General features: G+C 38.7%; 1 protein-coding gene across 1 annotated transcript in view; it reads right to left on the bottom strand.

Annotated features, from left to right (window-relative positions):
* The window catches only part of NBAS (NBAS subunit of NRZ tethering complex), a 302,133-nt gene that overhangs the window by 190,061 nt on the left and 102,252 nt on the right, over positions 1-9,820 (bottom strand). The gene's annotated exons all lie outside the window — the stretch shown is intronic.

Below are 9,820 nucleotides of genomic sequence, written 5' to 3'. Positions count from 1 at the left end.
TAATTTTAATTAACATTTAAATAGTGGTGCGACTAATGGCTACTACACTGGACAGCACAGACACAGAGGACAGGTAATAAGCAAGAGTCAAGAAATGATTTTGCAGGTTAAGAACGACACTAAAACATAATAGGAGCATCTAAAAGAGGCAAAGGCCTAATTGGATAAATTAAGAATAAATTTAAAAGGAAAAGTGAGGTAAAAACAGTACGGTAACATAGCTGATCAATGTTCTATGAATTGGGATACAAAGAAAACAAACACATCTGTCTCTTAATTAGACATGCATCTGACATGTGACTTTCTAAAATGAAGCACTTCAAACATTATCTTGAAGGTCGCTTTTAGCTGTAACATCCAAGAATCCATTAAACCAACTAAAACATTCTGAATTAAGAATGAAGACAAAAGTTTAAAACACAAGTTTCAACTGCCTTGCTTTTACACTTCAATGAAACATTTTTCTCTCATATGTCTGAGTATCCACAGTGGAATTTACCTAAAATGTATCATAGCCCCATAGGGCCGGCCAAGTGGCTCAGTTGGTTAAGAGCTCGCTCAAGAGTTTGAGCTCTGAGCAACAGCGGTGCGATGCCTGGCCCCAGCTGAGCAGCCGCTGAGCTGCCAACAGGTGGCAGGATGGCTCAGCTTAAAAAAAAAAAATGTTAATGTATCATAGCCCCAGAGAAAGAATTGCACTTTGGGATATTATGAGGTTATGTTTTGTATTCTCTTTTCCTACTAAGTTATAAAAACATGCCTTGCATGAGAAACGCTTCATCGGTGGTTGAACATTATGTTGATGAAGAAATGAGTCCTGATGTAAAGGTAACAGGAGACCACTCGTGGGATTCGAAGCACAAGAGGAAAGCTGAAGGTCTGGGGCTGGGCGGTGCAGAACGCCACCTCCCCTGCAGTTACTGTTACTGGTGAGAATCAGCCAAAGCTCCCCGTTAGACACATGCAATAGGAAATTTATTATACAGTATTTTAAAAACAGCATTTTACCCACTTTTTCACTAGCATATAATAGTCCTAGCAAACTACATACCAGACATATATATATTTTTAAAGATTTTATTGGGGAATTGGGGGAGTGGACAGCATTGGGGAATCGGGAAAGGGGAACAGACAAGTTGCTGTCCTTTTGTTCTTCAGTCTAGCTGTGGAGGACGTCGCCTCACTGGCTCATGTTGGTATTGTGATCACTGCGCTCTTCCCGGGTGAGGCAGTCGCTTGCCGGCCATTGGACAGCTGCTCACGGCAGCTCACGCCAGCTCACGCCAGCTGCCAGCCAGCCCCACTGCAGCCTACGCTGTCACCGGCGACTCACAGCGGCCTGGCTCCTGGTCGAGCTGTTGTTCACATCTTAGCTGTAGAGGGCGCAGCGTCACTGGCCCATGTGGGATCCGAACTGGAGCCCTGCTGCTCAGAGTTGGCGTCCCAAGCCAACTCTTAACCAACAGGCCACTCAGCCAGCCCACCAGATACATTTTTGAAGGCATTTGAGTTCAGAAGTTTTAAACTTCTGAATCATATGGATTATTTAGAACGAATGCTATAATCACACTATTTCATTTGTCACCAAGTGAAAAACTATTTAATTTTCTTCCTTGTCAATAACTAATATTTTATCACAGACCACTAAAGTGAAAAGTAAAAAAGAACATTTGGGTACAAAACGGTAATGTTCACTCTTCCAACATAAGAATAAATTACAGCAACAAACTGAGAAATGAAAAACAATAAACCTAGCAAACTTTAACTGCCTTTTCTAATTAGACATGGTTCCATAAGCTACACAAAATGTTTTCTGAAAGAATTTTAGAAAAATGTATCACAAAGTTGAGATTTGTATTTTCTAAACAAAGAACATATTAGATATAAGAATTACTATTAAAATGACTAGTAAAACCGTGGGATGGTCAGCAAAATAGTATTTATTTGATATTTAACTAGAAAGTTGTAAAATTTTGTTAAGCTTCACTGAACAGAAATGGGTAAAAAAAAAACACATCTATTTTTATCAAAACAACATATTAAAGACAAGTTCCATGCAGAGGCCCACTCCAAAAGGTAGGCCCGAAGAGTCCTAGGTTAATAAAATGTTTTTGCTGCATTTTCAAGACGCAGCACACATAAATGTTTCTAAATGTTGCTGATCACCACTGATAATTTTGAACCCACGGTTGGGGATACGTGTATGCAGAAGGTCTAAAGTAGTTGTACCCAGGTTTTCATCTGTGCCCCTAACCCCCACGTTGTTCAAAAGTCAACTGTAATAATAAGACTACTACTGCTGGTAATATATCAGCGACAAGCAGCAACGATAGTAATCTTTAACATTTACTGATCTCTTACAGTGGACCAGACAGCATAAGCTGCTTTTAACATATAATATCTCATTTAGTCCTACCAATCTAACGTAGTAGGTGCCTTCTGCATGTTATAATGAGAAAACTTGCCTCTCCTCATAAAGCTAATAAACGACAGGGGTAGACTTTAAACACACCCAGACAGGATCCAAAGCTTACGCTTTTAGCTGGCAACTATACTGCCTCTAGAAAGGACACGGGGATTTCAACCTAGCCCCCAACCACAAATCCATCCTCATCCCCAGCGTCCCTCTGCTTCACACGTAAGAGCCACCAGGTTAGAGCTGTAAGTAGCAGGCAGAGGGCAATTTGAGCCTTCCCAAAATTTAATTCAGACAACCCAATAAGGACTGTTTACATGCATATTGAAAGGATACATTGAAACTAGGATATAAAATCTATGTGAACACCAGTAGGTTACTAGTCTCATGAAACTTAACTTCTACAAAATATGGCTTGATCTTAGGTCTGATCACTAACACAGAGGGTGCCAAAAAAATGTATACACATTTTAAGAAAGGAAAAAACTGTATTAAAAGTGTAATACTCAATATATACCGATAACAAAAGATGAAAACAAGTCACGTTTGACTTCTGCAATTACAAGAGGTGCTCAGAGTGGTTCCCTTCAGCGTCCAGACACTTCTGATTACGGTGAACTACTGCTTGACTTGCTGCTGTGCGGGGCCTCCCGGATCTTCCCTTGTGCACATCACACACAGGACCACGCATCTCAAACTTATCACAAATGCGTGCAATTGTTAGGCGTTTGGGAGGTTATGCTGCATACTCACGCCTCCATTGTTGTTGTACTTCCACAATGTTCTCGAATTTCAAATACTGCTTCAAAACGGTCTTGCGCTTGGAGGACAATCATGCTTCCACCATTTTCTTTGACTGTCCTGCCTGTTGCATGGTAACGCTAGCCTTCATTTGATTAATGCCATCTTCTGAGTGAGCGTCATACTACACATTGCTACTGTAATCCAATTTAACTTCAAAAAGTTATACTTAGATAGCATCTCTTAAAATGTGTATACATTTTTTGGTACCCCCGGTAGTTGCATAAAATCAAAAAAAAAACAAAAAACTTCCTTTCTCCTTTTTCATTTTCTTACAGGATGCTTCTACAGAGCAAATTACTTTAAATTTTAGGAGTTTAAAATGCTTGCTGTGAAAATACCAGAAGTTCTTTATCATGCTTCAAATGGCAGCATTTAAGAAACGAATAGGACCCCATCCCCAGTCAGAATATAAATTCCTTGAGGGCAGAACTTTTGCTTTGTCTATTGCCATATCCTCAACACCTGAAATAGTGCCTGGCATTTAGCAGACTCTAAAATAATAATGTGTCAGCTGAACTAATTAACAGACAGCATACAAATATTTTTTAAGTGATCTCATGAGTATCGCAAAAATTCAAAGTTGGAATACAGCAATCAAAGGGGATGGGTTGTTCATAAAAAAAAAGGTATGTCAAGGGGGTGCATTAATATGGAATCTGTAGATATGAGGAGAACAAGAACGCCTCCCTAATAGAGATTATTAAACTGAGGGAAGGGCAAGCTCTCCTCGTAATGACACACATCTACAACCCAGAGAGCTGGACACGTGCTTATACTTCACAGGGAAAACCAGATTTCAGAGCATGTATTTCCCTAAATTTCACCTTCCTTTACATTTCAAAATAATTGGTTAGTTCTGTCATTACCTTCTAAAAAACACCCAAAGTTTAGCTACTTATTCATAAGGTAAGCAGAATGATACAACGCTTAATGAAATTCAGGGAAATCTTTTTCCATTAATTCTGTTCACAACAAAAATATTAGTCATGTAAATTAATCACTGAGTAAGATGAAATTGTGGTGCAAAAAAAAAAAAAAATAAGACCGTATAAAACATACTGCTTCCTTCTAGAGTTGTAGGAAGTCTGGTTAGTTGCAAAACTTACACATTAAATCTAAAGTTCTATAAATGCAAAACAACATTTACATACTTTATTTCATCTTTTTCTTCTATTATTTTCACTTCACTTGGTAAGTTTCAAAATTTAAATGCATCATCCCCACTAAAAAAAAGGAAGTACATGGTAAACTTAAATTATCTCTTGACAAAATAATGACTACTTTTACTTAATTTTAGGATTCTTTATATTAGAACCCTGTTCTTTGTTTTACTCCAAACAATAAACTTTTCTGGTTTCATCTGAGGGAACATTTATCTGTCAGCAGGAAAGGAATGAATGTAACAACCTCTATTATGTTCAACGATTCTTTCACCAATTGTTTCTCACACTAAATATAAATGTTTTATTTCAAAGAAATTTTATCAAGAATAACCCTACAGAAAGCTCTTTTATTCGTGTTCTATGCCTTGGAAACAAAAAGCTAAATAGACAGTGAATTACTACTAATTGCCACCTTTTCGGCACTGGTCTTAACATATGGAGTTATATTTGTTTCTATTATTTAGCATAGAAGAAAATGTCCTGGTAAACAAAGGACAAAAAAATAATAGTAATTTGGGCCTGCATGTGTAATTTCACTATGGTTACCACCACTGAACAAGTCACACTGATCTGAAACTCAATGGGAAACCAATCAAAAACCTAGTTATCACTCAGAAAGCCAAGTCGGAAAAAAACTATCTAAAGGCATCATTCAGAGTTCTCTTCTGCACCAATGGAATTTCAATTTCACTAATAAATTACTCAGAAAATAGAGCAGAGACTAATAAGACACCCTGAAACTTAGCAGTAGTCTCGGAGGTGAGCAGTGTGTAAGAGAGGCGTGCGTGGCAACACCACCAGTTCAGAACTGGGATCCTCCTCCCCCACCACTAGCTTAATCTCTGGGACCCAGCTGCTCATTCTACTTAGCACATGACTGTAACGTTACCTGCCAAAATGAAGAGATGAGCAAATGTTTTCTTGAATTCTAACCCATCATAATTAAGCGCACGCTCTTAGAAGTCTAACCTCTGTTAGACCTGTGACTCCAGCCTGCATAGCCCTGTAACCTTGATAAGTGATTCAATCTACTGGTGCCTCAATTTCCCCATTAGTAAAATAGGGATAATAATAATTTTCACCTCATTTGGATTTGGGCAGGATCAAATGAGTTGGTACATACAAAATCTTTAGAATGGTACCCAGTACGTTACATCATAAGAGTTAAATCATCATAAAAAGCATCGTTATCACTAGCACCAGCAAGGTCTTTCATGGGTAGTGAAATATAAGAAACACGCGACTGGTTGACATTTCAAAATCTACTTTATGATAAACAGTAGCACCATATTAATAATCACATCAGTGAGTATATTTAGAAATACCTAACAGCTGCAATAAGCTCCGCTGACACCATCCTGAGTGTATGGCACCTGGCCAATGCGATAAACAGTAATAAGAAAATGTGATGAGCTGATAGATGAGGTTGAAATAAATAACAGTTTCCACAAGGCATCCTCTCTCTCCCACATGCTTAAAACCAAGTCTGAAAATAAATTTTTAACCATGAGCAAAGGATGATTTGATTATTTCTGAGCAGTACAAGTTTGTAAAATCATTCAAGTTTAAGAGACAGCCACAAACTACAGTGGAGAACCACAGAATTTTTCATGAAAGTGAAATAACTGAGAAAGGCTGCTCTTCACACAAAGGTGTTTAACGTACACGAGACAAGGAGTAACGGGCGAATGGAGATGCCAACGATATGAAAACTGCCCCCTACATCACCATCACTGTCATCTGCCCCGTGGACAGACACTTAAGATAGATCAAGAAGAAAATCTACGCTTACTACAAAAAAGTTACTAGGGGAAAAAGGGCATCCTCAAATGTCAATGGCCTGTACTTTAACAATAATAAGCTAGAATGGACAACATTAAAAAGAATTCCCCGATGTAATAACTTGTACAGTCAGCATTTGGTACTATATACATAACAAATATTTAAAAGAGCATATGCTTTTTTTTGTGATGATTTTCATATTTACAATAGTGTACCTATGGAAAACAGGGGCTCAACTTAATATTGGTGAATTACAAGTTTTGTGTGTAGTCATTAACTAAACTGTAGATTCAAAATTACCAATATTCCACTCAGAGAGAGAGAACACGTATGAAATGTGGTGGTGCTGAAAGAGCTGAGGTCCAACACGCAGCTAAGGGCTGGTGACGACTAGCCGCACACTGCGGGGGCCACAATGACCGAAAGAAGCAATACGAGAGAAATCCAGTCAACTTCAATGCATGTTCTCTGTGACTTAGACTGACACCGAACCACTGGAGAGAACAATAGCAAGGCCCTTATTTCATATTACTTAAAGACAACCAGAACCTGACAAATTTCCTTTGGTTTATTAATTAAACCAGAAAAAGCTTCCAGGACAAAGATAAAAAAGTACATGACACCTGAATCGATCAACTACAAAACTAATGAAATGTACCAAAATGGTCATAAACTGTATCAGTATTATAAACCCTGACACTAGGTAAGGCTGTAGTGCTAATGGAATTCGAACAAAAGGTTTAGAGAGGAAACGAAGAATATTTTTTCTCTCCTTTTTATTCCTATCACAGAATAAAACAGCACAAACGCTGCCTATGCAGACTCCGAGCCACAGGAAGTCTGCGTGCCTCACTGTCACCTTTCAAAATCCCCGCACAGTCCTACTTCCAGGCCTAAGTGGAATGAGTAGTTCGACACTATTAGAAAGCTATTCGGCTGTGTCCAGTCTCTGGCTGACGCTTTATAGAGCACAAATATAAAATCCTAAGCAATTTATGTAATAGATACAGAGGGTGCCAAAGAAATGTACACACATTTTACGAATGAAAAAAACTGAATTGAAATTGTAATATTCAATATATACTGATAACAAAAGATGAATACAAGTCATGTGTATACATTTTTTTGGCACCCCAGCATATATTACACATATACATTATACACACACACACGCGCACACACACATGCGCACACGTATACACACACGCGCACATACACATATAGACACCCACACCCAGCAGTCCTGAGAGATAACCAATGTCATCTTTCCCATTTTACGGTACAGGAGACAGAGGTACAGAAATGTTTAGTAACTTTCCCAAAGGCACACAACCAAAAAGCTGCAGCTACAGCTGGGAGTTGAACCCAGGCGGTCTGGTTCCAGCGTCTGCAGTCTCAGACCTGACAGCCTACCTATCTGAATCCCACCTTTTGTAACTCAAATCCCCGCTTCTCACAGATTGCTGTGACCACTGCAAGCCAGGTTGCTTTCTTCCTGTTCCAAATCCTCACGACTTACAACTGAACAATTCATCTGGCATTTACCATTTAGCCTTATAATAATATATAGTTGGTATATTCTTCCTATGCTTTCCTGGGGTTCTTATCTATTATTTTCTTAAGTTGCTAGTAAATAATTTGCCTCCCCACAAAAAGTATATATTCCTTTCTAGTAAATACTCCTTTGCATCCAACACAACTCCTAGTAGTGTTCTATGCACAGCAATACTAAATAACTGTAACTAAATGTATTGCATTCATGCATTTAATCCTCAAATACTCCATAAGTTACATATTACAATCATAAATTTACAGGTAAAGTAAAACTACTAGGTGAGCTCAAAATGAATGAATAAATGATTTAATGATCAGTAGGAACAGATCCATTGACATTTTCTTAGCTTTAAAATCGGAGCTCTCGAAAACAAACAACTTAAACTCTTAAGGCCTTTGGGCCTTTGAGCCTTTCAGCCAGGCCTGGAGCCACTTTTCTTTGTGCTTGGCCGCTCCTAATTCTTTGGAGTGTACTATCTCTTCTAATAAACTTCTCTTTCACCACTTTAAAAAAAAAAAAATTAAGAACTATTGGGTTGTCAGAAAAGTCATGACGTATTTTTTCTACGTTTTTTTTTGCAAAAATGCGGCATGGCTTTTCCAACAACCCAATAGAAAGAGAAGATTTAATCAAGAGGTAGGACTTCATCTGAACAGTAAGTAACATAAAATCTCAGGCACCTGATACAAGGAAAGAAGTGCTGCCCCTGGTGAGAGATCAAAGCATCGGTGTCCTCAGGGAGGCACATCCCTACCGTAATTTTGCATTTTGTTTATTCATCAGTCTTTTGCAAGACTACTTAATGCACTTGAAACTAAAAAATATCTATGACATTCCTACCAGCATGTACCTGTAACTGCTGCTGCTCTAGTCGTATCTCTTACCAGCACCACCATTGCTGTACACAGAATACCAATCATACGCTAGGAGCTGCGCGAGGTGGCATACCTAGTTCTTACTCTATCACCACAATACCTCTACAAGTCCCCACTTCACACTTAAAGGAACTGAAGCTCAGAGAAGCTTGGTAACTTCCCAAAAATAACACCGCTCGCAGGTATCAGAACCAACACATACATGTATGTCCACATGTTTTACTAAAAGCCTTTGATCTTCCCACTGTCACTTCTCCACACCAAATGTGGCAATACCATGTAGTGGGGCCCGAGCCTTTACATGTGTCATGGGTTCCTCCCCCGCCCCACCGCTTACTATATATAGTACCTAAGCTTTCAGGATTAAATGAGTACTCATTGAGGTCAAATAGTTCTTAAAATAATGCATATGCTTGGTCTACAAAATATGAATTTGATTCTTAATAGAAATTTACTTATTACAAATACAATATTTAAACAGGCTTGTCCACATCAGAAATTGGGAAAAGTGACTCACGGGGTTATTTATATGTTAATTAAATACAGTGTGATAAAGAGATTCCCTGCTGTTACAGACCAGTATTTACATATTAATGAAATCTTGACAGGAAAAGACATTCTGTCATCAAAAAGAATACTAGAAGACTATTTCCCTGAGGCAATTCAACCATTGATAAGATGTTATAATCTTCTTAAGAATCACATGTTCTGAAATTATTGGTCAAGGAATTTAAATTTTGGAAGAAAATGAATAATGAAAGAAAAATCTCTACTCCATGAAAAGGGTACCATTTAACATCATTAGGTAATGCTGAATCTAATAACAGATTCTTTTAGAGGAACAAAAATTTTTTTTTAAAGTACCCAGCAAAGACTTCTTAATTTCAAATAAAAATCAGAAACTTGAAACAGTATTAAGTCACATTAAAACATTGACAACAGGGCCAGCCTAATGGCTAGTTGGTTAAGAGTTGGCTTGGGAGCGCGAGCTCTGAGTAGCAAGGGCCCTGGTTCGGATCCCACATGAGGGCTAGTGACACTGCACCCTCTACAGCTAAGATGGTGAACAACAGCTCAACCTGGAGCTGGGCTGCCATGAGTTGCCGGCCACCGCGTAGGCTGCAGTGGGCTGCCATGAGCTACTATGCGTGGCTGGCAGCTGGCATGAGCCACCGTGAGTGGCCATCCAATGGCCGGTGACAGATCTGCCTCAGCCAGGAAGAGC

The sequence above is a fragment of the Hipposideros armiger genome, unplaced genomic scaffold, assembly GCF_001890085.2.
Source record: "Hipposideros armiger isolate ML-2016 unplaced genomic scaffold, ASM189008v1 scaffold_0, whole genome shotgun sequence".
Taxonomy (NCBI): domain Eukaryota; kingdom Metazoa; phylum Chordata; class Mammalia; order Chiroptera; family Hipposideridae; genus Hipposideros; species Hipposideros armiger.
The sequence above is the reverse complement of the archived record's forward strand: the minus strand, read 5'-3'. Positions and strand labels throughout refer to the sequence as shown.